Source organism: Thalassophryne amazonica, chromosome 3, assembly GCF_902500255.1.
Source record: "Thalassophryne amazonica chromosome 3, fThaAma1.1, whole genome shotgun sequence".
Taxonomy (NCBI): Eukaryota; Metazoa; Chordata; class Actinopteri; order Batrachoidiformes; family Batrachoididae; genus Thalassophryne; species Thalassophryne amazonica.
The window spans coordinates 121334936-121362518 of NC_047105.1; the positions used below are offsets into that span (position 1 = coordinate 121334936).

General features: G+C 40.1%; 2 long non-coding RNA genes across 2 annotated transcripts in view; one reads left to right on the forward strand and one right to left on the reverse strand.

Moving 5' to 3' along the window:
- The window catches only part of LOC117507522, a 29954-nt gene extending 4382 nt beyond the window's left edge, over positions 1-25572 (reverse strand). The window contains exons 1-2 of the long non-coding RNA XR_004559736.1: positions 25537-25572; positions 18381-18385 (exon numbers count right to left, since the gene is read on the reverse strand). This is a non-coding gene — a long non-coding RNA (uncharacterized LOC117507522). The remainder of the gene's footprint in view (positions 1-18380; positions 18386-25536) is intronic.
- On the forward strand, positions 6113-13553 carry LOC117507521. Its single transcript, XR_004559735.1, has 3 exons — positions 6113-6187; positions 12368-12372; positions 13543-13553. It is a non-coding gene; the product is annotated as an uncharacterized LOC117507521 (long non-coding RNA).
- Positions 25573-27583: the final 2011 nt, after the last annotated feature.

Below are 27583 nucleotides of genomic sequence, written 5' to 3' on the forward strand. Positions count from 1 at the left end.
CAGAGATCGATCACTAATGATTAAATGCAGAGTGGTGCATACAGAGCAAAAAGAGAAAGAAACAATGCATCATGGGAACCCCCCAGCAGTCTACGTCTATAGCAGGATAACTAAGGGATGGTTCAGGGTCACCTGATCAGCCCTAACTATAAGCTTTAGCAAAAAGGAAAGTTTTAAGCCTAATCTTAAAAGTAGAGAGGGTGTCTGTCTCCCTGATCTGAATTGGGAGCTGGTTCCACAGGAGAGGAGCCTGAAAGCTGAAGGCTCTGCCTCCCATTCTACTCTTACAAACCCTAGGAACTACAAGTAAGCCTGCAGTCTGAGAGCGAAGCGCTCTATTGGGGTGATATGGTACTACGAGGTCCCTAAGATAAGATGGGACCTGATTATTCAAAACCTTATAAGTAAGAAGAATAATTTTAAATTCTATTCTAGAATTAACAGGAAGCCAATGAAGAGAGGCCAATATGGGTGAGATATGCTCTCTCCTTCTAGTCCCCGTCAGTACTCTAGCTGCAGCATTTTGAATTAACTGAAGGCTTTTTAGGGAACTTTTAGGACAACCTGATAATGAATTACAATAGTCCAGCCTAGAGGAAATAAATGCATGAATTAGTTTTTCAGCATCACTCTGAGACAAGACCTTTCTGATTTTAGAGATATTGCGTAAATGCAAAAAAGCAGTCCTACATATTTGTTTAATATGCGCTTTGAATGACATATCCTGATCAAAAATGACTCCAAGATTTCTCACAATATTACTAGAGCTCAGGGTAATGCCATCCAGAGTAAGGATCTGGTTAGACACCATGTTTCTAAGATTTGTGGGGCCAAGTACAATAACTTCAGTTTTATCTGAGTTTAAAAGCAGGAAATTAGAGGTCATCCATGTCTTTATGTCTGTAAGACAATCCTGCAGTTTAGCTAATTGGTGTGTGTCCTCTGGCTTCATGGATAGATAAAGCTGGGTATCATCTGCGTAACAATGAAAATTTAAGCAATACTGTCTAATAATACTGCCTAAGGGAAGCATGTATAAAGTGAATAAAATTGGTCCTAGCACAGAACCTTGTGGAACTCCATAATTAACTTTAGTCTGTGAAGAAGATTCCCCATTTACATGAACAAATTGTAATCTATTAGACAAATATGATTCAAACCACCGCAGCGCAGTGCCTTTAATACCTATGGCATGCTCTAATCTCTGTAATAAAATTTTATGGTCAACAGTATCAAAAGCAGCACTGAGGTCTAACAGAACAAGCACAGAGATGAGTCCACTGTCCGAGGCCATAAGAAGATCATTTGTAACCTTCACTAATGCTGTTTCTGTACTATGATGAATTCTGAAACCTGACTGAAACTCTTCAAATAGACCATTCCTCTGCAGATGATCAGTTAGCTGTTTACAACTACCCTTTCAAGAATTTTTGAGAGAAAAGGAAGGTTGGAGATTGGCCTATAATTAGCTAAGATAGCTGGGTCAAGTGATGGCTTTTTAAGTAATGGTTTAATTACTGCCACCTTAAAAGCCTGTGGTACATAGCCAACTAACAAAGATAGATTGATCATATTTAAGATCGAAGCATTAAATAATGGTAGGGCTTCCTTGAGCAGCCTGGTAGGAATGGGGTCTAATAAACATGTTGATGGTTTGGATGAAGTAACTAATGAAAATAACTCAGACAGAACAATCGGAGAGAAAGAGTCTAACCAAATACCGTCATCACTGAAAGCAGCCAAAGATAACGATACGTCTTTGGGATGGTTGAGTAATTTTTTCTCTAATAGTTAAAATTTTGTTAGCAAAGAAAGTCATGAAGTCATTACTAGTTAAAGTTAATGGAATACTCAGCTCAATAGAGCTCTGACTCTTTGTCAGCCTGGCTACAGTCCTGAAAAGAAACCTTGGGTTGTTCTTATTTTCTTCAATTAGTGATGAGTAGAAAGATGTCCTAGCTTTACGGAGGGCTTTTTTATAGAGCAACAGACTCTTTTTCCAGGCTAAGTGAAGATCTTCTAAATTAGTGAGACGCCATTTCCTCTCCAACTTACGGGTTATCTGCTTTAAGCTACGAGTTTGAGAGTTATACCACGGAGTCAGGCACTTCTGATTTAAAGCTCTCTTTTTCAGAGGAGCTACAGCATCCAAAGTTGTCTTCAATGAGGATGTAAAACTATTGACGAGATACTCTATCTCACTTACAGAGTTTAGGTAGCTACTCTGCACTGTGTTGGTATATGGCATTAGAGAACATAAAGAAGGAATCATATCCTTAAACCTAGTTACATCGCTTTCTGAAAGACTTCTAGTGTAATGAAACTTATTCCCCACTGCTGGGTAGTCCATCAGAGTAAATGTAAATGTTATTAAGAAATGATCAGACAGAAGGGAGTTTTCAGGGAATACTGTTAAGTCTTCTATTTCCATACCATAAGTCAGAACAAGATCTAAGATATGATTAGATAATAAGATATAAGTGGTGGGTGGACTCATTTACTTTTTGAGCAAAGCCAATAGAGTCTAATAGATTAAATGCAGTGTTGAGGCTGTCATTCTCAGCATCTGTGTGGATGTTAAAATCGCCCACTATAATTATCTTATCTGAGCTAAGCACTAAGTCAGACAAAAGGTCTGAAAATTCACAGAGAAACTCACAGTAACGACCAGGTGGACGATAGATAATAACAAATAAAACTGTTTTTTGGGACTTCCAGTTTGGATGGACAAGACTAAGAGTCAAGCTTTCAAATGAATTAAAGCTCTGTCTGGGTTTTTGATTAATTAATAAGCTGGAATGGAAGATTGCTGCTAATCCTCCGCCCCGGCCCGTGCTACGAGCATTCTGGCAGTTAGTGTGACTCGGGGGTGTTGACTCATTTAAACTAACATACTAATCACTCACCTCTGTTCACCTCCGTCCTCCTAGTTCTTTGTCCTCGGCTCTGTGCGTCCCACCGGGCACCGGATCCAGTTCCCAAATACTCCAGGATTCTTGCTTGTTCGCAGACTCCCTAATCTGTCCGTGTGTGCACTGCAGCTTCCAGATTTCCCAGCGGGGCCTGTCTTGGCTCAGCAGGCCGTATAATCAGTGCAGTTCATTTGTTCAATGTAAATAAATCTCTTTTCGTTCACAACCAGTGCTGTTCCTTGCTCCCAGCATTTAAGTCCATCACCTGTAACAGTCTGGTCACGTCCAGACTGTTGTGTGGGCCGCCAGAAGAGGAGGTACTGCTGGCCCACCACCAGAGGGCGCCCTGCCTGAAGTGCAGGCTTCAGGCACGAGAGGGCGCTGCCGCCACGGACACAGCCGGGGGTGACAGCTGTCACTCATTATCTCATGACAGCTGTCACCCATCTACACTTCATCATACCACTCAATAAAAACCGGACATCATCTCCACCTCGTTACCGAGATATCATCGACCTGTGACGGTAATATTCTCAGCCTTAAAACTAACTGTGTCTTAGTCTGAACTCGTTTTACAGCTGTTTTCCTGTGGAGTGCCTTATCTGGGAGATTGGCGTAATCAGCGACGGCTTCGCTTCACACCCCAGCCAGATAAGTGTTTGAGACAGGAGCTGCATGCGTGTGTGTGAGAGGTGGAGGTGGACTCTCCACCATTGTTGCTACTGGGTGTGCACACACCCACATCTTATTGTTTCTGCTCCTCGCCAGCAGTACCAGATCCGACATTTGGAGACGGTGGCCACCTGGGGACTCGGGACTTGGCGGCTCCAGTATTCTCCAGGTTCGGTGGCGGAGGAAATCATGTGGTTCCGGTTCTTCTCAGGACAGACGTCTTCTATCCTCGAGCCTGCCCACACGTCACCTTTGTGGATTGACTGTTTGCAAAATTCTGTATTCCTCTGTATTGTGGTTGTGCTCATTCACAACAGTAAAGTGTTCATATTTGACTCTTTCATTGTCCGTTCATTTACGCCCCCTGTTGTGGGTCCGTGTCACTACACTCTCCCAACACAGACCCCTAACCATAACATTCATGCTCGAGCCTGGTTTTATCTTCTATGCTGCTTGCTGCACATTGGCCTGTCTTGACTAGAGTCCCTTGATATAGACAGTAACGACATGAGTCGAAAAAAAAATGGTCACGTGACTCATGATGCCATCTTGGGGCCAAAATAGCATTCGCTGTTAATCTGTCTGTATGTAAATCCAACTATTTATTTAATAATAATAAAATGACAGGTTGCTGTGCATTTGGAGGCACGAATAGACACAACAAGGGCTTCAAGGTGTACAGAGTCCCTTCAGATCCAAACAGAAGAAAAATTTGGGAAAATAAAACCAGCTGTGTGGGATGGAAGTGACTTCAGTGTCAAAGCTTTGAGAGGTAACTTTATTGTTCAGTCCCATGTACAATAAAACTCACTTAAACGGTCATCGTATAAACCAGATATTTGCAGTCACCGGACAAAAAAAGTCCCAATGTTTTTGTATTGTTTTCCATTTAATAAACATCATATATAACAGAATTTGTATAACGATTTGTCACATCGGATAAAATGTCCCATCCGATCGCAATGTATTTCCATTAAAAACTCCTCACATGTGGGATCGGAGTCATTTCTGTGATTAAAAGCCTGACTCTTTTTTTTTTGTTGTTTTTTTTAAACTGTGCTCAGACTGACACCCACAGCCTGATGTGCACCCGTTAAATCAGACACAGCAAAAGGCTGTGATTTGACACTTTTCTGCTTTCATTCCTTCATCTGCCGTCATATTTGAATAGTTTTTCCAGTGCGCACGCTAATTACAAATATATCAGAAAAGTCTGCACATTTACAACACGGAGTCGGTAAAAACTGGAAATTGTACACCTTACCTTTGATTTGGAGGTGATGACTGTAGAAAGAAAAGCTTGTTGACGGACAAATTAGTCCATAATAAAGCATAATCGAGCGACGGAGAAGTTTAAAACAGTCCACTTTTCATCAACGTCATGACACAGCGTTACAGAGCTGCAGTAGCATAAATCAGCTTTAAATAAATTAAATAAATCATCATAAAATCTAAATCCATGTAAATTTTATAGCTTAACTATTATTTATATTTAGTTGATAGCACCTGTACCTGGATGCGTTGCTGTATGTGGCTAAATGCTAAAAATGTTGAAAACATAAAAGGTTCCTTCAGTAGTTCAGTACAGTTTCCGAGTCTTGACCGCTGCCCATCACTACATTTTGGTTCACCTTTTTAATTTTCCACTGGTGACAGGCTCAGATGAAGTACACCACATCGAACCCTGGCCGAATGTGGTGAACGAACTAGCCTTGACACCAGCAGCTAAATGAGAGCGAATGGCCATTCGACCCACAGTCAGCCAGAATCAAGCTGCCACCCTAAAACTTCCAACAGCAGTCGCTGGGCACTTAGGAAATGCGGGCCCATTCACACAGCCAGCATGAATGTAGAGTGCAGGACACCACTGTCGAGATGTCAAAACATCAAAGACATCACACCATGATCCAACATTGTCAAGGTGCAGCTGAGGTGGCGTCTGATCTTGTCAACGGCCAGCTGGCGAGGCAAATGTCACGTCCGCCACATGAGTTATAGTCCACATGGTGCGGTGTCCTTTGGCCCGATTGGCCAGAGACAGCTGGACATGCGGACCCTCCGTGTGGCTGGCTGATGTGTTCATGATGCGAGTACACCAATTCATTCATGTCAGTTCATTAATTCCTTGTTTACATCCGTTTACGTTACATCATGGTTCATGAACATAAAGCAGAGGTCTCCAACTTATTCCAGAAAGGGCCGACACGGTGCAGGTTTTCTTTACAACCACCCACTCCACCAGGTGATTTCACTGATTAACATCACTGTGAACAGATGGAATCAGTTAATCAGTAATCAAACACATTGTGCACGAAACCGTCGCCGCAGAATCATACACCATCCATACACAGCTGTCTGATCATCTGTCCCCCTCAACAGTGGCTGGAATTTTTTGGGGTTTGCCAATTCGGCCTGTTTCAGCCTCAGTCTCCCAACTTCATATTATGTGTGAAGGGGCCTTAACAAATGCCTCCTTGTCCATTCCCAGAGCCATGACAAACCGCTTTCTTAGTTCACTATACAGCACAGAATTCCCATCAAGTGATGCAATACAACTCCTCTGGATGATATTTAACATGTCCTCAGATATGAAACACCTCCTCGTATGGACACGGGTGACTCCTGTACAATCCTCAGCAACTTTAAGGGTCTAGTTGCAGAAGAACTCCCACAATCCATTTGGCTTGCCAGTTTTGTCCACGTCTGTAAGCCCTCTGGCTAGATTGCATCCATATTCCTAAGAAACAGATCTTAAAGTCTGTCCAGATTTTGTCTTCAATAGACTTCAATGGAATCCTCAGGGAAACCACAACAAGGTTGTGGTCGGAATTCACAAACTGGGCATGTCTGTAGACACTACAGTTCTGGAGAGTTCTCCAGCATTGTCCCACAAAGATATGGTCAGTCTCCTTTGCAACATCATTGGCATTAGAATATCATGTCTGGTAACATCCTGGATGTTAAATCCAGGATCCAATAGTCCTCAAATTTTGCAAAGTCAGGGAGCATTGAGCAGTTTAGCCAGTCCATGCGAACCATTGTTGTCCTCATAGCCAGACCTGTCAGTGCCAAAGGTGACACTGAGTCCAAGAGAAAAAGAGGACCAAGACTTGGTGTTCAAATTTATTATCTGTTCTCCTCAAAAATTAAAATTACTCCTGCTGCTGGCTTTGTACTGCAAGCATTGAGGTTTTTCTCTCCCCAAGCAGGCAGGCTTCATTTAAACGTGTATATTATGGGCTTCAGCCAAGTTTCACGAAAGGAAATCATATCTAAATTATGTCCTTAAAGTAAATTTAACAGCAGTGAGTTAGAGGACAGCAGAATGATGTTAATAAAGCCTTTACTAATAAAATACTATTGTGTTCAGAATGTAAATACATCTGAAAAAATATGCCTCATATTTATGGTCTAATATTTGAAATGTCTCGATGATAAATGCAGCAGAGTGATCAAACAACTCTCAAGCATCCATGAAAGAAAAGTGTTGTCATTGTATATACAGTTGAGCTCAAACGTTTATATACCCTGACAGAATTTTTGTTTTTTTTGGCCATTTTTCAGAGAATATGAATGATAACACAAAAACTTTTTTTCACTGATGGTTACTGGTTGGGTGAAGCCATTTATTGTCAAACAACCAGGTTTTCTCTTTTCACAAACTACCCAAATGACCCTGATCAAAGGTTTACATACCTCTGTTCTTAATAACATGTATTGACCCCTTTAACATCGCTGACAGCTTGGAGTCTTTTGTGGTAGTTGTGGACTAGGCTCTCTGATGGTGAAGCTGCCATTGAATATGTTTCGGACTTTGTTTACATCAATTACAAAGACATACAAACAATATGGCACTTTATGGTAAATCTGCATGGAGTAGACGTTTCTCAAAAACTGACTGTACAAGAAGTAGAAGAGTGAGGAAAGCCACCAAGACACCCAGACAACCCAGGAGATGTTATGGGCTTATGTGGCTGTGAATGGAGAAATTGTGCACAGTGCAAGCTTTGCATTTTGCATCACTACTCTTAGCTTGATAGTGGAGTAGAGCAGAGAAGGATTTTCTTTCACCAAAACAGATCAGTTCCAGGCTTGCATCTCAGCTATACCTTCTGGCAATTTATAGCTAAACTTTCAGGTCTTCTTTTTAAGAAAATCCTCCTCTGTACACTTCATCATGAAGATAGATAACTGGTGATACAAAATGCTGTTAAATAAGCAAAGAACAAAATGTACTTAGGGTTATTTACACTCAATTTCAATTTATGTATTTCAATTTATTTCCTTTATATAGCGCCAAATCACAACAGAGTTGCCTCAAGGCGCTTCACACAGGTAAGGTCTAACCTTACTAACCCCCAGAACAACAGTGGTAAGGAAAAACTCCCTCTGAGGAAGAAACCTCAAGCAGACCAGACTCAAAGGGGTGACCCTCTGCTTGGGCCATGCTACAAACATAAATTACAGAAATAATTCACAGAACAATTCACGAACGAATATACAAGAATTGCTGTTGGTGCACAGGAGGATCGCCAACACAAACACAACTCCCATCTCTGGATGGAGCTGCACCTTAAACAGAAAAAAAAAAAAACAATCAGGCATCAGAAAGACAAAAAATACTGTATAATTTGCCAGCATTAATCAACAAGAAAAATAGAAGAAATACTAAGGTGATCGCCGGCCGCTAGCCCTAAGCTTCACTAAAAGACCCAGAATTTAGGTGAAGTTGAGGCCGCGGCCCACTTCAATTACTAATAACATGAATTAAAGGTCAAATGTCACCTAAATTAGGTCAAACTTCAGATTACAGTAAAACATGTCGTGTAATACACCAAATTAAAGGGCTTGATGAGAGGATCCAGAATATAGCAAAGGTTTTAAGTTATGACATCATTTGATGACATCATCATGAAAAAACCTGCACAATTTAGATTTTTTTAAGAGTGTGACAGCGTGTAAATGATCATTGCAGACTCTTGTAAGTTCACATATAGCAGTCCTATCAAAATACCTTTCAGCACACAAAAGGATCAAGCTCAGGGTCAAAGGTCATGGTCACAGGAAGGTCAAACACTAAATTTGACAAAACAACTTTTCTCGTTGCAATTTTTGAAAGTTTGCCTCTAAATGTGGCATGAAAAAAGTGAATGGCCTTACCCATAAGCCATTACCTGGGATAAGTGATCGACCTTGACCTTTACATTGAGGTCAAACGTGAGCTAAAGTAGGTCAAATTTCAGATTTCAGTAAAACATGTCTTGTAATACACCAAGCTAGAGTGCCTGATGAGAGCATCCAGAATTTATCAAAAGATTTAAGTTATGATGTTATTTTATGACATTATCACAAAAAATTGCAAAATTTAGATTTAAGGGTGTGACCAAGCATGGAAATCATCTTTGCAGACTCTTGTAAAATCACATGTAGCAGTCCTACAAAGATACCTTTCAGCACACAAAAGGCTCAATGTTGAGGTCAAAGGTCAAGTTCACAGTAAGGTCAAACAAAAATCACCAAAATACTTTGCTAATTGCAATTTGTGTTTTTTTGCCTCAAAATTTGGCATGAATATAGTATGTTCCCTTGCCCATCAGCCCCTCTTCATGGTGGTCATTCCATGTGGGAGTCTCTTTTTTTCACCTTTTGGCAAGATACCAGTCACTTTCAGGGTGACCGTTTTCATTTTTTTCCTTCGTGAATATAAAATAAGCTTGATTATGTATCTATAGGATTATTTTAGACTGTATAGCTAGTGAACTGTGTAGAAAAGATGTTCTGTTTGATGAACTGTATGATTTAAAAATGTTTACGGGAAATTTTAGCTTGTAGTTGGTCAAGTACAAGCTAAAATAGTGGTTTTACCCATTTTCTGCGCACCAAAATAAGTTGATTTTTAAATTTTTAAGAATTTCAAGAGTAAGCTTGCATATTGACATTTGTCATGGCTTACTGCCAATGTGCAGTCTTGGCACCTATTTCAGCTATATGCAGCTGCTGTGTTTCTGATCTTAATAATTAAAATAATGGAAACCATGCAGTCTCAGTTGGGGGCTATGTCCAGCTTCTGGACTGGGTAGGTGTAGGTGATATAGTAGTATATGATCTTTGGCAAACAGTATGTCAGGGGTTATTGGGGATGGTGTGGGAGAGTACCCCCCCCCACCCCCCATGGAAAAACTGGTACAAAATTATGTTAAAATGGTGCAGTCTGAGACTAAACCTGAAACAAACTTTTTTCTCATATCAATAACAAATAAGTTCAGAGAGTGAGACTCAAACTTTTTTATTAGGAAATGTGAGGCAAACTTTAACACAAAAAGCATAGCCCCCCCCCCCCCCCCCGATCAAATGTCTGCTCCTAATAAGTTCTATTTTTTCTTTTTTTTTTTTTTCTTTACCAATCAGGTATTTTTTATTAATTTTTATTATTCTGTCATTTGGTGAGGGGTGACTACACTATCTCCTGCCTTGAAACATCTGTTTGGGGTATGTGTTTTGGTATAGACACCTTTTTGCCATTGTAAGCACATACTGTTTACAACCCCAATTTCAATGAAGTTGGGACGTTGTGTGAAATGTAAATAAAAACAGAATACAGTGATTGCAAATTCTCTTCAACCTATATTCAGTTGAATACACCACAAAGACAAGATATTTACTGTTCAAACTGATAGACTTTTTTTTTGTTTTTGTGCAAATATTTGCTCATTTTGAAATGGATGCCTGCAACACATTTCAAAAAAGCTGGGACGGGGCAACAAAAGACTGGGAAAGTTAAAGAATGCTCAAAGAACACCTGTGTGGAACATTCCACAGGTGAACAGGTTAATTAGAAACAGGTGAGTGTCATGATTGGGTATAAAAGGTGCATCCCCAAAAGGCTCAGCCGTTCACAAGCAAAGATGGGGCGAGGATCACCACTTTGTAAACAATTGCATGAAAAAATTGTCCAACAGTTTAAGAACAATGTTTCTCAACATTCAATTGCAAGGAATTTAGGGATTCCATCATCTACAGTCCATACTATAATCAGAGGATTCAGAGAATCTGGAGAACAGTGTAATCTGATGTGGCAGCATCCGAATCAATACTAAAAGTGATCAGTTATCTGTAATAAAGATACATTTTTTAGCGGTTTATCAGTTTAGCATCATAAAAACATAACTTTTCAGTTATTGGATTAATGGTTATCAAAGCTAACTTTTTGGTTAGCTGTGCCCACCACTGAATAATAATAACACTAATACTGATAAGAATAATAACAAGAGCAAACAGAGATTTCTGACATCCACCAATCTGGATCTGGATCAACTCCAAAATACAGTGGAGTCTTCCATGCCCTAATATCTATCTGTGGTGTAAATTTGGTGAGAATCCGTGAAGTAGTTTTGACGTAATCCTTCAAAGACGATATAAAGGGAATTTTTTTATTCAGAATCCAGATCCAGATCACCTCCAAAATTCAGTGGAGTCTTTCATGCCATGTGGTGAAAATTTCATCAAAATCCGTACAGTAATTTTGACGTAATCCTGCTAAAAGACAGACAGACAAATAAATAAGTAAATAAACAGATTATTTTATTACATCCTTGGTGGACATAACAAGAACAAACATAGCTTTCTGACATCTGCCAATCCAGATCTGGATCACCTCCAAAATGCAGCGGATTCTCCCATGGCCTAATATATGTATCTGTGGTGGAAATTTGGTGAGAATCTGTGAGGTAGTTTTGACGTAATTCTTAAAAGCCTATATAAAGTGAAACATGATCCAGAATCCGGATCTGGATCACCTCCAAAATTTAATGGAGTCTTCCATGCCCTAATATGTATCTGCGTTGAAAATTTTGTCAAAATCCGTAATTTTGCTGACAGACAGACAGACAAATAAATAAATAAATGCTGATGATTTTATTACGTCCTCAGCGGACGTAAAAATTCCGTAATTAACAGGAAATAAAAGGGTTCTAAAAACCTGTTGAGATCTAAGATTCTAAAAACATTCTGGACTCACACGTCATTCCAACTCATTATAGAAACGTTGCATAATTTATTACCAACCTTGAGAAATGTCAGCTCCCTATTTTATTAACACTACCCAATCTGGAGCCTGTGGATCCCCACGGGTAACACGCTAGTATTTTATGAATCATTTATGATTCTTTTGCAGAAGTTCACTTTTTATGGTATCATGACACTATAGTGAGTCCCTTCAGCTTTTCCCTTGTTTCATTAGGGGTAACCACAGCCATCATTTTTGACATTATTATTGGAAACAAGTGAGCTTCTCATTATATAAACAAAATTCTTTCAGCTTGTCTATTGTTTTCATTCTGGGTGGCCACAGTGCGTCTGAGGTGGATTTGCATGTTTATTTGGCACTAGCTTTATGCCAGATGCCTTTCTTGATGCAACTCCACATTATATGGAAAATGAGCGGGGGTGACCCGTGAAGCATTAACCTTCCACACTGAAAACAAGCGCACTTATCCATTTGTCCGCCACCACCGCTTGTGACATGTGACACAAATTTTTCCAAAAATATAAATGATACAGGCTTCACCATGCAATTATCAAGATTCACGATGCATCGTTACACCCCTAACTTATGTTTTACATTATCCAGCATCAGAGAAGGACAGCGATATGAACCATTGTGACTTTTTATTTTATTAACCATGTTGGACTCAAAGTCCTGAAGTCAGCCATACCCGTGTTTTGATTCTGTGTCGTTATGGTCTCAGCGACCGCCCCACTGACAGCACATGACTTCATCATAGTCACAGTTGTGAATTTGTGGCTCGAAAATCCTGCAGGCAGCTTCAGTTCTGCTCTGACCGCAGCCAGGAAGCTGTAGCTTTATCTCAGACCATATCAGGGAGGAGTTTGTGCCTGTTTTTTGCTTTCCAGTTGTGTTTGGCACAGTCGGAGCACCCTGAGGAAACTGAGGGCGGCTTCAAAGGAAAAACCAGCATTCTCTCCTCTCCTCATCTGCTACGCTTTATGAGCCCAAGTGATCAGAAGAAAGCAGCTCATCTGATTTCTGGGTAGCTGTTTTGATCCTGCGAGGCAGCTCTCTGGAGAGAAGGAGAAATCAGGAAGAAGGAGGTTTCCATTTAGAATTGAAACACCCCCCTCAGGGCTGCAGCTGAAAACAGTTGTGAGCAGAGGTTACTACAGGACAGAGTGCTGACTGGAAGCAGGAACTGTAGATTTGCTGTGCAGTCTTCAGATTTACGAGGGGCAAGTTCTGACTGATGAGAGTAAAAGTTTGATTTTGTCTGAAAAACTATTTTATAAAGACTAGGAACTGTATTTTTAGGATGTATAAAGTGTCTTCCTTCCTTCCTTCCCTCCATTCCGAGATGTCTTCAGGACATCATGTGGCCTTGAAAGTGAAAACACACCAGAAAAGAAATCTGAAGATGACTTGAAAGTCATGTGAAAATCCTATAGACGTGCTGACTGTATTCTTTCAATATGAAATTTAAAACAGTGGGATCTTAGTTTGTTCACTTTACTTTTCATGTTTCAACACCAGAGGGAGCAAATCAAATGACACACTTTGAAGCATTCCAACTGTTCACATCGGTTTGTGATGGACACACATGGTTCCCTTGACTCTGACCTTTGACCAGACTTTGACCAAGCTATTCCTAAAGCTATTCACCTTTAGCAGTGGTGGGCACAGCTAACCAAAACCATTAATCCACTAACTGAAAAGTTAACTTTTATAGCAGTAAACTGATAAACCAATAAAAAATAGCGGACATTACAGCTAACCACTAACTTTTATTATTCTCAACGTCAGCGCTAGGTCACTTTGGCAACGTGATCAATCCGAAGCCGAGGATTCATACTTCCATGACTGGCTGCTCGGTGATAACACACTCTGGCTGTATGTTTTTATTAAAATCAGACAGTTTTTTTTTTTATTGTCTCTAACTTGCTTCAGCCAGCTGACAACTAGTATTGCCTGGAACAATGAGATTTATACACCAAGCTGACCTAAAATGAAGCGTTGTACATTAAATTGACTTTATTGACGAGTCTGACATGTTTGAAAATTGACCAAAATACATATATTTGTATTGAGTTCGGCAATGTTTTCACCGAGAAACTCCGCCCCTCGAGGTTTAATGCCCGGATGACCGACCTTGAGAATTGACACGGTCGCAGCCGCATCTGTCGGCTACTGATAAGCCGACTTCAAGTTTAAGCGCCACAGGGGCTGCTGGATCACAATCACAAAATGAATGGATGAAAAAGAAATAAAATAAATTCCCAAATACTGTCATCATCCTCATTAAAAGCAGTAAATTGCATTATCATATACCTATAAATGATACACCAATATGATTGGATAAAACACTAAAGAATAAATAGCAATACACACTTTTCGCGGACAGGTAATATTTTTCATACCACCCGAGTAATCAGCCAATCCGGACAGCGGAGTGGCGCCACGACGAAGAGGCACGGTCAGAGGAACTGTGAAATATTGGTGAGTCACTATTAATAATTTCTTACGTGTCCAACCTTGTAGGTTGATCGTTAAAATTAAATTTGTTATTTCTAAAAGCCATCATAATTATTTATAGGAAAACGTTCTATTTTTTTTTTTTCAACTAAGGTTTGAACTTTGAGTGTTTACACAGGAGAGAAAAGTGAGAAAATGTTAATGCCTGTTTGAGAAAAATGCATAAAGTGTGTAGTGAGGGGTTTTACAGCCTTAAAACATCTATAATAATTGTAAAAAAATAACGCTGCAGACTTTGCGGATTTCGCCTATCGCAGGTTATTTTTAGAACGTAACTCCCTTTCGCGGCCTCGCAGTTTCGCAGATTGTTTTTGTGCAATTTTGCATGCTTCTTCTTCTTCTTTTTTTTTAACAGCGCATTGTGTTCTGCGTCCTTATCGGGCGGGCCGGTCACGGCACCGGTCAGCATCACTGCGATTGCTCTCACTGCCTCCAATGCGCTTATTGAGTCTGCGGGCTCAGTAAGTGCAGCAGCGGGCCACTCACACCGCCCCCTGTCTGCTATGCCGAGCTGCATCCAACTCCAGCACCAGGTCCAGAGACTATGCTCGCTGTTTTGATGCGCAGCGCCCGCTGCATGGTCTCAGTAACACAGCCGCAGAGCTCCGTGGCCATGACTTGGATTCCTTGCGGGTCCCGCATCCGTACCCCCGGAGGCACTGCCTTGCCGCATCCATACACCCTTACACCCTAGGGTGTATGGTTTTCTTCAGGGTGTATAAAGCCATATTCATTGGTGAACAACTTGATAACTGATAATATTAATTGTCACAGTTTATCTCTGTATTATAGTTATAAAAACAGGAATGGCTCACCCGTGTTGCGTTCAATACGACTGGTAAAATCGACACCTCATCCGTCGCGTTGCGCTTCCCCACCGAATAAAACCCCTGTACGTTTTGTCTTTCCATAAAAATACAACAATAAGTGTCTTTTCACTTTAAAAAAGTAAAGATTTGTGTGTACACACTGTCTTTAAAGCAGACACACTGTCGATTTACACTATGGGAGCTCATCAGAACCGACTGTTGCAGACACACAACAGATAGAAACTAACTTGTATGATTTTCGGGTTTACAAACATTTTTGACCGTTAAACTTTGCTCACTTTACCAGCAAAAAAAAAAAAAAAGTAAGTGGACTGAAAGTTGGCGGAACTAAATTTAGCGGAAAGTAACTGGTTCGCTGATAGTTTTCAAAGTTTGTTGAAAAGCTAATCCACTAATGAAAAAGATAGCTTTGCTAATTAGCGGTTAGTGGATTAGAGGAACTGTGCCCACCACTGATCTTTAGATACCTACCAAAGTAATATTACTATCACGGCTTCGTGGTTGTTGAGATACACAAACAAAGGTACTTTGGACCACATTTTCCTTGACCTTTGACTCCAAAATCTAATCACCTCTAGATATCTATCCAAGTAATATTTTCTTCAAATTTAATCCACCGAGGGTCCTTGCTTCTTCATTCATTCATTATCATTCTATACCTGTTTACGCCAGTAAAGGATCATGGAGGGTCTGGAGCCTATCCCAGCAGTCACAGGGCGAGAGGCAGAGTACACCCTTTACATAGTGCAACAGATAACTGAAACAATCGTGTAAATGGTGATACAAGCACCAAAGTTGGCACAAACACTCCTTAGACATTACTCTTTTGAATAATAGGCGGCCAGGTAGGGGTCAGTTGAAGAATTACACAGGGGTCAAAATAAAAAAAATGCTCAAATCATTTTGAAAACTACACCACATTATTTGTCTGATTCCAAAAAGGTATAGTTTGGACTATCTATGAGTGAATGATCAGGAGTTATGGGGTAAAAACTGCAAAAATGGTGACAAAGGTCAGTTTCAGTTTGTACAGGGGTCAAAATTTAAAGTTCCTTCAATTTTGGTAAAAAGTGATGCAAATTATTGTTTGAGCTAATAGGATTAATAAATGGAATAGTTTTGATTCCGTTGAATGTTTGGTCTCCAAAGTAAAAGGTCAAACAATGTCAACGTCCATTGGATTCTATGACATGTGACATATGTTACCTCGTAACATGATAACTAAGCATGATACATGGTCCAAACTATTCCTTTTTAAAACCCTGTTAACTAATAATTAGTCATACATGTTTGTATGAACATTTTTGATTCCTCATGCTCTGGTTCAGTTCTTACTCCATTGTCTTTGTGCCCTCAGCATTCCTGTCTACTATCAGCACCGTCGCAGCCCCCTGGTCCTGGTACTGTCGTCATTCGCCTTCTGGTTCGGAAACTACTTCATCCACATTCGGTTCAAGTTGACGTCTCCGTCCTCCAGTGTAGCTTTCCCGGATTTTTACGTTAAACCATTTCAAATGTTCACAAAATGAATTGTCAATTTTCATCCTGTTTGACTCTGCATTTTGGGTCCTAGCGCCTGTCTTTGGTTTTACCATAACAACTAGGGTTCAAGCATGTCATACACAGTATTGATCATACCTCATGTATATATGTGTCAGTCACCATATTTTGTAATACTTGTTTTAATTTGAAAAGTGAATTACACATTCTCAAATATTTAGTTCAGCCCAACATTTTATTATTATTATTATTATTATTTTACATTTGTCCCTAACCTTGTTTCTTATTTTATTTCTTTTTTTTTTTTTGTAAAACATGCAAATCCCCCTCAGATTACACTCACTCATTTTCATTTGAAACAGCCTCTGGATACAGCTAAAAAGTCCACACTCTTCTCCTTCTTGCACAGTCACTCAGTTGTGAGAACTGTCTACTCCACACAGATTTACCATAGAGTGCCATACTGATTGCATTTCTTCATAATTGATGTAAATAAAGTCCAAGACATATTCAGTGACTTGGAAATGTTCATGTATCCATCCCCTGACGTGTCTGAAGAAAACGCAATAAAACTGGTTATTTACAGGTATTATACCAAAGGGGCCCATTACTTATGCAACCCATCATCTTGGCTTTTATATTTTTTTTATTAATTTATATCAAGTTATAGAGATTTGTTTTCAGTTTAAGTTTAAGAAAGATAATTTTAGAAATTTTTATATTGAGAAGCCTGGTTTACTTTTTGTATTTGAAATGCCATAAACAAATTAAAATGTGTGAAATACCAAGGGGCTGAATACTTTTACAAGCCACTCTATATTATCTGTTATTCTTTTTTTGTCATTAGTGAGTTCTAGTTTAGTCTTTGCTTTTTTCTCATTGTATTTGCACTCTGCCTTTCACTGTAGTCATTAGTTGTTTTTCCCTTTATACTTTACCCACGTGGTGAGTTCTGTCTTAGTTAAGTTTCTACCTTTTATTTTCTGTGGTATTCAGTTCTTTTTGTCTTGGTTGGTTGTGAGTGGTACCACTTGCACTCAGTTTTCTTGTCTGTCACACCCACCTGTCTTCCCTGTCTTGTCTGGCCACGCCCCTTCTAGAACTTTCCTCGCACCTGCTTCACATCACGCCCTGATTACTCCCTTTGTATTTAAGCCCTCACTTTCTCTCTGTCCTCTGCCAGTTTGTCGAACTTGTTTTACATCCTCACATCCTTGTTTCAGTCCTGTTTACTTCGTATTTTTGACTTTACTTGTTTTCTCTGACCTCTGCCACACCGTGATCCTGATCCCTGCTGGTTCACTGACCTACGAATCTGCTTCTCGTTGAACGGTACCGCCGCCCCGCTGACTGCCACACTGTGTACCGTATCCTTGCCTCTTACCTTGATAAAGCCTTTTTACCTTTACTCCTTTACCTGCATCGTGTGTCCTACCTCCTCCTGTGCCATGCTACACTCAGCCATGACAATCTGTGCAATTACAAATTCAGCAAGATCCCACAATTTTAGAGTGTGTAATTATGTAAATAAGATGTGTTGGTCCATAATAATCAGAAGTACTTACAATTCTTATGGCTCACTTTTGTAGCATAAAGATTGGATTCGTATTTATGTTATATGCGTTTTCGCATAATTTCACACAGTAAGCCCCCTTCACACATAGCAAGAATGTGCCAGAGCCATGCCTGACACAGCAAATATTGCCATAATCTGACGCAGTTGGGAGGAAAAGAGGCATGGCCAGCTCTGTCAGAACGCAAACAGACTGCCTCATCCACACCTGTCAGATTGCATCCAAAACATATGTAGATGACACAGACTGCTGTCAGATGCCCATAAAAGGCGCTGCAGATTGAATGATCTCCAAATGTCTGGATGGCAAACACAGACTGGAGCGCTGTGTTCCTCCCTTTGCTCAGCACCTGTACTGGACATCAAAGAACAACCAACGTATGGACTGCACTCACGCCAGATGTGTCCATCCGTGCGGTCACCCACTCCCATTCAAGCACTTCTTCGCTCATCCTCTTTTCCCCAGGGTCACTGACCTCACGTGCGTGTGTGTGCGTAAAGGTGTTGACATGAGGAAATGACCACTCAGTGTGTGTGTGTGTTTTCATAATAAGCCGCTACCTTTGGCGACAGTCAAAGGACTCCTTTACTTAAAAAAGATTGCATTGAGCTTTTCCACTGTATTTGTGGCAGGAAACTTTAGTTTCTCCCCCCCCCAACAACGGCACTCTACATGGTGATTTGTGGTTGGATTATCCCATGAGATTTATGTTTGGCATCATTGTTTCCAGCATTCCACCACAGGCTGTGTGTTCCTGGCTCCTGGCACACTTTGCTGAGGTGAGATTCATGTTTCGTATGCTGTTGTGACAAAACAGCTCCATGTCATATGTCCGACAGAATTAAATGTGATCAAGCAATAATTTGTTTATTACAGCGGTGAGATCTGTTCAGCTCTGAGCCTCTGATGTGAGGTGTGACAGCGTGCCCGACTGTGGATGAGGACATTGTAAGTGGATAAGTGGCATGTGGAGGTCATACCACACATGCCACTTATCCATTTGCCATGCCTGATCCATCTCGAGCTTCCCTCACACGAGCTCAAACCGTTTCGAATCCTGTTTATGCTGCTTTCAGAATATGTGATTTATAGTCAGATGTCGTTCAGACCGCCGTCAGATAGGTGTCCCATCTCCACTGTGCCCGAGAGTTTTGAACATATGCGTCACACTCGGGGCCACCGGCCGATTTTGACCAGCTGTATGGACTTCCGCAGATGGCTGTCAGAACATTTTGGAACTGAAATCTGACACTTCTGGGATGTGCGTCGGCTCATAAGTCCGACGCCATTCTGCGTGATTCTGGCTATGTGTATAAGTAATGTAAGGAAGTATGAGAGAACAATAAATTATATGCAAAGAATTCTGATTCAAGATACATTTTGTTTTGTGTAATATTCCAGTGGTTTTGGCCATCTTTATTTTTACATTATTTATACGTAGTGTCCATCATAATTTCTGATCAGTTATGAGACCTAGAAACTTATTTTTCATAGACTCTGAAGTTGTACATCATTGATAATAATTTTAGTTGGATTTTTTGATTTAACAATTATCAAAAATGATAAACTTAGTCCGACTTAAATTCATTGACAATTTATTAATATCAATCCATTTCTTTCGGACTTTAAGTACTCTTTCCACTGAATTCAGAAGCTATTCTATTTTTTTTTCCAGAGCATTATAAATTTGTGTTATCTGTAAACAAAACAATTTTTAACAACTTTGGTACTCTACAAATGTCATTAATGTGCAGTATAACCTCCTGAGAACTGAGAAAACAAAGTATGCTTCAATTTAACTTTTTTGCCCACTACAGAGGACATAATGAATGGGCTGGATCTCAGCAGGACAAACAACTGAGGGCCCAGCACTGAACCCTGTGGAACCCCACACATAACCTTCAGCACATCAGATTTGTGATCATTGATTTGTACATACTTCCTTGTTAATGTAGTGGTTAGTATCTCTGCTTGTATAACATAGAAGGCAGGGGCTTGATTCCCTGATGAGAAATAGCTGACATTCGGGCCTTAGGGTGGCTGGTTTGCACTATTGCCTCACTGCAAGGATGTTGTGGGATCGCTTCCCACCTGGTCCTTTCTGTGTTGACTTCACATGTTTTCCCTATGTTTGTGTGGGTTCCCTCCAGATGTTGTGGCTTCCTTCCAAAGACATGCAGGTTAGTGAATTGGGCATGGGGGATCCGCTTCATACAACAGTATCTGGAATAAGCATCAGTACCAAAGGGCCTGTATAGGACTTGTCTTAAAAAAAAAAAAAATCTGCCCTTCAGGACTAACAGTCAGAACGGGCAGGAGCCCATCTACCATGGTGGCTGGACCTGCAATGCAAACTCCCAGACTAGGCTTAGGTGTAGGAGAAAACATGGTCTTTATTCCAGGCTCTTGTTCAGTATGCATGTGATCAAGCAGCAGAGCAGAGGTACAATCAAGATCAGGCAAAAGCACAGTCATGGTTGAGCAGGGGTCAGAAGCACGAGCAAACACAGACTTCCAGGATGAGGCAAGAGGCATGGTCAAGGAAAACAGAGCAGAGATACAATACATGGCAAAGCAAAAATCAGGACTGACAAAGTGTGCTGGAATGTGTACGAGACAACAAACTGGCACTGGTGTGGTGACTGGGAGGAGATTAAATAAGCAGGGGTTAACAAGGTGCACATGAGGAGAAGGATCTAGAAAGGGGGCGTGGTTTATGGACAAAGAGTATGGATGGGGAAAGATTGGGGAGGAAAGGAGTGTGCAAAGTGGAGTGAAGTAATAGACAAAGACACGTGAGCTGTTGCAAGAGCGGTAGTGAAAGGAAACAAAGCAGACAGAAGCAAAGTGAGGGAAACAACATGATGGCAGGTGCAAGGGGTGGAGTGAACATAATTAACAGGGCGTGAGGACTAACAGGGAACAATGAACAGGCTAAACATATGACAGAATAAAATATAACAGAACAGGAAATCAATACTAAAGCAAAAACTAACCGGGAACAGACTAAGAAATCAAAACCCGATATAAAAGTACAACCGAAACGAGAACAGCAAAAATAAGCAGATGATAAATGAAAGATAAACAATGAAAACACAGATTGCCTGAACAAAACAAGAATGGAACTAAAACATGGCTGAAGTATAAAAGTAACAAAGAAAGAAGGTGACAAAGCAAAAATAGAACATAGAACATGATGAAAATGACAACTAATAAAACAAAGCTGGGGCAGATGAAGATGCAGTAAAGGAGCCTAGATAAGGGTGGGGCATGACACTAACAGCTTTGATGTCTTTGCTTGAATCTCATAAATGTCTTCAAAATAATAGTTTTGCTTTTGTTTTGCCACAACTTCTCTCTGCATGTGTGTATGGTGTATGTTTTTTTTTATTTTGGAAACTTGTATCCTTAGCACCCCTTGTTTGTTGGTGTGTAGATGTAAGACATGAATAGTTGGTAAGAAATCCATGAAACAGTGAGTTTATTTAAATATTTTATTTACATTTGTCTTTTTGAATACACTTTCTTGGTGAATTGATGTCTAGGTGACTAGAGTCCACTTGATGTTACTGGTTGATTTTTTTTTTTTTCCTTGAGCTTCAATATGACATACAACTCATTCATTAGTAGCTTGAATATGACAAATAAGATTTTGTTGTTGTTGTTGTTGTTATTTCTAACTTGCACCTTACATCTCTATACGCATCCCATACCTGGTGCCTGAATATGTAATGCCACATTGTATACAGGCCACTCATACAAATGAATGTTGATTTTAAAAAACTCAGTATTTTTTCATTCAGGTCAATTTGGCCTGAAGTATACAGTTTTCATAGAGAATGATAATGATTAAATTTAATGAAAAATTTTATGATATCTAAATGAGCTAATTTCGGTGAGCCTTAAATTGTGTTAATATGGGTGGACATATGTAAATGCTAATGTGTGACCCAGGAGGGCAGGGTGACGGTGGGTGTCACTGCTGTGATGTGCTGCCACTTGGTGGTCAGCTTCAGTATTTCTGTGAGAGAACATTTAACTTGAAAACTGAAAAATATTTACTAGCTCATCACTGTGTGGGGTTGTTGCCACTTCGAGTTCATAAGTGAAAAGTTATGCAGAATTAATTTCATATTATTATAAAACCAAAAGAAAAAAGCAATATATATATTTAAAAATTTAATAATAAGAAGAAAATAAAAAATACTTCTGCAGTGGCCCATTTGACTGACTCATTCATTATAGATCATTACTGTGAATTGCAAGTATTTTCCAGAGGTACATACTGTATATGAAAGTGGGTGAAAACTCAACTAGACAGCTGAAGGTGCTAATCATTTGTGATGTTGTGGCTCATTTTTGGATGAGGAGCTGTGTACAAACAGAACTGAGTGTAACATCTGCACATAATTTTGTGAGTAAATTACCTAAAACCACCACACAATACATGTATTTGTATTTTATGATGGTAAGAATGAATGACTTTCTCCCTGGAGTCCCTTTCACACGCTGAAGTGGTTAATGGAAAAGCAACAACATGCACACAAAAATCAGATTGATGTAAAACTCGCACCAACAAAGGCAAAAGCCACAGCACAAAAGCAGATTAACCCACAGCAGAGGTGAGCAGCAGCTCATTTATATTATTGGGCCATTTTTCTAGGGAATTATTAGCTTTTGTGGAAAGCTGGCTTCATATACAGTGAAGCAAAAAGGATTTGATCCACTATCAATTTTGCAGGTTTTCCCATAGGTCTGTAATTTTTATCATAGGTACACTTCAACTGTGAGAGACAGAATCTAAAATAAAAATTTGAAAATTACATTGTATGATTTTTAAATAATTAATTTGTATTTTATTGCATGAAATAAGTATTTGATCCAATAGGAAAAACAGACCTTAATATTTTTTTTATGAATTTTTTTTTTTTGTTCTGGCTCTCACAGTTGAAATGTACAACCAAGAAAAATTACAGACCTCTCCATTCTTTGTAGGATGGAAAACAGATATATATATATATATATATATACAGCTTTGATAAAACAAAGTTATTCTCTCTTGTTTTGCTTTTTCCCCATTATGAAATGTTTAAGTGTTTTGTTCTCTGTTATGGAGTAAAAACAGCAAGAATGGTGACAAAGGTCAATTTCAGTTTGTACAGGGGTCAAAAGTTAAAGTTGCTCCAATCTCTGTAAAATGTGACGCAAATTATTGGTTGAGTTAATAGGGTTTTAAAAAGGAAACGTTTGCACCATGTGTCATGCTCAGTCGTCACGTTACAGGGTAACATATGTCACATACCATAGAATCCAATGTACATCGACATTGTTTGACATGTATTTGCAAACCAAGCATTCAATACAGTCAAAACTATTCCATTTATTAATCCTATTAGCTCAACCAATAATTTTGACCACCTTTTACCAAAATTGGAGCAATTCTAACTTTTGACTCCTGTACAAACTGAAATTGACCTTCGTCATCATTCTTGCTGTTTTAACCCCATAACTCCATAACATTCAGTCATAGATAGTCCAAACTATACCTTTATGGAATCTTTGTGATCAGACACATAATGTGATATAGCTTTCAATATGAAATTTTGACCCCTGTGTAATTTTTCACTGACCCCTACCTGGACACCATATTGGATTTTCAAGTGGCCCGCACTTTTTTCTCAAGCACTGATTTATGAAGAACATTCACACCAAATCCGATGCTTGTATCACCAAGTGAAGGATTGTTTCAGTTATCTGCTGCACTATTTGGGTCAAGGAAGAACTGTGTGAAAGCGAAAAGTTGATTTTTTGGAGAAATTAGTAATTGTAGTTAACCAGTAAACAATGGACATTGTGCTGCAATGCACCATGGGAGTTCAGGGTTTTCAGGTTTTAAATGTTGTTATTGTGGTTCATGTTAGTTTAACATTGTTGTTAGTGTTATTACGTCCGCCAATGAAGTAATAAGATCATCTGCATTTATTTATTTGTCTGTCTGTTAGCAGGATTACGTCAAAACTACTGCATGGATTTTTTATGAAATTTTCACCACAGATAGATATTAGGGCATGGAAGACTTCATTAAATTTTGGAAGTGATCCAGATCTGGATTCTGGATCAAGTTTCACATTATATAGGCTTTGAAGGATCACGTCAAAACTACTTTACGGATTCTCACCAAATTTGCACCACAGATACATGTTAGGGCATGGAAGACTCCACTGTATTTTGGAGGTGATCCAGATCCAGATTGGCAGATGTCAGAAACCTGTGATTGCTCTTGTTGCTTGATTATGTTTTTGTTGGTTTAATCAGTTTTGTTCAGTGTCATGTTGTCATAAACATGAGTGAAAAAGTATTGCTTTTGATGTCTTCCATCACCGTCTCTGTTTGTGCATGTATAAAAATTAAAAGCACCTGCTTGCAGCAGAATGCAGAAAACAAAAAACAAAAAAGCAGGGGTGGTGGCCAAATGGTTAGTGCACTTGGTTTCAGTACAGGAGGCTCCGGGTTCAAATCCCACCCCTGCCACATTTCTCCATGCAATGTGGAGTTGCGTTAGGATGGGCATCCGGTGAAAAACTTATGCCAAAATCAACATGCAGATCCACCTTGGCTCAGCTATGGCAACCCTGAGTGAGAACAAGGGAGAAGCCGAAAGGGACTTATTCACTCTGTGTGCATGCAACTGCGGAGAGCTGACATTTGCCATATGGTGTGCTTATATGTATTTTGGGTCATGATGAATTCCGCCATTGATAGGACTAATATTTTTAGAGAAACTACGGATATATGCTAACAACCTGGTCTCACGGCAAGTCGTGATTCAGCAGCACGAAATATACATTCATCTATTGGTTCATGATATTGTGACGAAAACTGCCTCATTTTTGTCACGGCAACACAAATTCATTCTAATTCCTTCCGTGATGGCTGCACGAAATTAAAAGTGAAGTGGGGGGGGGGGGGGGGGGGGGCGGTGATTAAGGTTAGGGTTGGGGGTAGGACTAGGTTAGTAATAGTGATTTTTAAAAAACCCTGTCATGAAAATTTGACTCATTTCATCACAGAGCCCAACAAACAAACAAACAACAAAAAAAACAAAACAAAATGTGAGACTGAGCTGTAGCTAACATTGTTAATTACATTCTGGACTAACATGTCATTGTAGCAGGGGGTGGTAAATCATCTTTATATTAAAAGCACATGCATGCGTGAATCATTTTATTTAGTAAATTCAATGTAAGTACATAATATAATTGTAAATACTTTAAAAATACATGGATGACACAAGAAATTGAAACACTTATTTCCATTGTGGTCCATTTAAACATTCATTCATTGATTCATCTTCTACTGCTTAGTCCAATTAAGGGTCGCGGGGGGCTGGAGCCTATCCCAGCTGTCATAGAGCGCGAGGCGGGGTACACCCAAGGCAGGACGCCAGTGTGTCGCAGGGCCACAAACAGACAAACAAACACAGACACACACACACACACACACACCTTCGGACAATTTTTTTTTTTTTTTAAGATTCCAATCCACCTAACCTGCATGTCTTTGGATGTGGGAGGAAACCGGAGCACCCGGAGGAAACCCACGCAAACACGGGAAGAACATGCAAACTCCACACAGAAAGGCGACGGGAATTGAACCCATGACCTTCTCGCTGTGAGGCAACAGTGATAACCACTAAGCCACCGTGCTGCCCCCATTTAAACATCAAAAGACAAAATAGAAGTAATAATAAAATATAATAAGAATTATAATATTGATGATAATATTAATAATCATGATTGTTTAGGTTGTTGTTGAGTTCCTCTTCTAAAACCTGTTGCAGTCTAAGGCCATTCCAACTCTTTTCAGAGAGTTTGTTTAAAGATGATCTCACTGAAACGGGCAGGTAAGACTACATATGTACTTCTTGTGTGAATGGTTTTAATATTTAATAATAACGTATTCAAGAAGGAAAACAATATTTATTTTAAAAATAGCTGATATTTTCAGCCCCTCGTGTCATTTTTCATATTTGAAATGGTTTCTAAGAAAACACACACACACACACACACACACACACACACACACACACACACTCACACTCACACACACACACACACACACACACACACACACACACACACACACACACACACACACACACACACACACACCACAACTTTGCAGCACACTGGCACACGCTGCTGTGCTGCTCCACCATGAGGAACCACTTCCTGCATTTCTTTCAGAATAAAAGCCCTGTAGAGTTTCATACACAGTCCAGTCTTCTACTAGGTTTCAGTTTTGTTTCCTTTTGATCAACGGTAGCTGACAACCAGCACAACGACTGACATGACCAAGCTGCCGTGGAAGACCCCCCCCCCCCCCCCCGCATATTAACACAAAACATCGCGTTTATGTACATTTGACACCCACATACAGAATAATGATTTGATTTTGCTTGAAGTCCAGACTCAGCTTTTATTTTCTCCAGTGTTTCTGGTTTTGCCTGCATAATTGTTTAAACACCACATTGGCTGGTTTTTGTACCATAACCCCTGACAGGATGAGAACAGAATGCTATTTTATTCTGGGATTTGGCAGAAGGAATTCAAATTTCAATTTCAGTTAATGAAATCACCTCATGGAGCTGCAAAGCAGAACCAAAATAGGAAGTAAAATGTGACTGTCGCTCAGTGACTTAACTCAAGAAGATTGAGACAATGATCCAGACATGTAGATCTTTTAAAGTTAATACTCATGTTTTATTTACAGATTATTTACAGTGTTTTATTTACAGATGATCCATCTTTGGAAACTTTCTTCCAACGGTCTTCTTGTCATGTCTCCTTCATAATTTCCTGAAGTCTTCAAGTTGTTTCTTAAATCGGCTCCTTGCAGCGCTCATTTCCTTTTTGAGGGATCTGGTCTCCTCCATCAGCTCACTCATCAGGTCTTCCTTGATTTCATTCACTTCTTTGAAGCTCTGCTTCATGGCTCGCAGCTCCAACTGGATCTTCTGAGAGACAGCCTGTGCTTTGCGTTGGCTTTCCCTCAGAGCTTCTTTCCCCTGAGTGAGCTGAGCCAAAGTGTGGTCGGGGACAGACCGGTCCTTTGGTTCAGGTGGAGGGATGGGAAGAATGCAGACTGGAGGTTTTACTTCTCTGTTCTTAGGTTCTGGCCTCTCCTTTTTAGGGGATTGTGGCTTTTTTGGGGCCAAAACATCAGACCACAGGTTCTGCTTGGTCTCTGTTCTGGTGGTGGGTTGGTGAGGCCTCCTTTGTTTCTCCCAGACTTTGGGTTCGTCAACTCTTGCCGGCTGCTTTACCTCTTCCCTTGGAGGAGGGATGGGGTCCCTCTTCTCAAAGTCAGACCGCATTAAGTGGTCTGGTCTTCCAAGGGGCACCCACGGACCCTTCCAGACCACGGTGTCGGCCGTCTCTGCCACCTTTGCCTTTGCCGGCTGCTTTACCTCTTCCCTTGGAGAAGGGATGGGGTCTCTCACCTTTACCTCTTCCTTTGGAGGAGGAATGGGGTCCCTCTTCTCAAAGTCAG